Genomic DNA, 809 nt, shown 5'->3' with positions numbered 1-809 from the left:
TAATATTAAATATTTCCCCCTTTTTGTTACAAAACTTCTACCTTTACAGTTGTGATGATCACAATTTGTCATGATAACAATTACTCACTATTGAATCATAAGAAAATTATCCTCATCTTCTTTTACCAGACCTGTCTAGACAAGATTATCCTTCAAATTCTTGATCATGGAAGTAATCTATGGAATCCTTCCTGGAATATGGTGCTGCTTTTGGTTTACTGTTTTCCTAGGGAAGGGCTGTTCTAACCGCTTCTACTTGACTTTTTCTACCATAACATCCCTTACTCCACATGTCAGGGAACAATGTGCAGATTCTGCCAGTTGCTGAGTATGTGTATTCCAATTATGCATTTAAGAATTGGGGAAATCACTACAGGATGGATTCAGGGACCCCCTGGACCCACTGTGAGATGGAGCTGAGATAAGACTCCATTAATAAGCTGACCTCCTTGTGTTCCTACTCTGACTGGTGGCCCACAGTCATATCTACGAGACCTCACAACAACAAAACAGGAGCACTGAAAAGAGTTAATTCACTCATCTAGACAATAATTCACACTAAGACCTACCAACTGGCAGGGTTGGAAGGTAAATTTTGAGATTGATTCCACGGCACTTAACAACAACAAAAAAGGAATACCAGTAAATATGATTATTATTCAAATTTAGGCACAAAACAGTAAACCACTGATGATGAAATTGAAGAACTTACCAAAATCTTTAGTATGAAATTAATCAAACATGCAATCAAAATGCATTGCTGATTACTGGTGATTGCAATGCAAAAATTGGAATCAAAGAGGAAGGAT

Source organism: Chrysochloris asiatica, unplaced genomic scaffold, assembly GCF_000296735.1.
Source record: "Chrysochloris asiatica unplaced genomic scaffold, ChrAsi1.0 scaffold00176, whole genome shotgun sequence".
Taxonomy (NCBI): Eukaryota; Metazoa; Chordata; class Mammalia; order Afrosoricida; family Chrysochloridae; genus Chrysochloris; species Chrysochloris asiatica.
The sequence above is the reverse complement of the archived record's forward strand: the minus strand, read 5'-3'. Positions refer to the sequence as shown.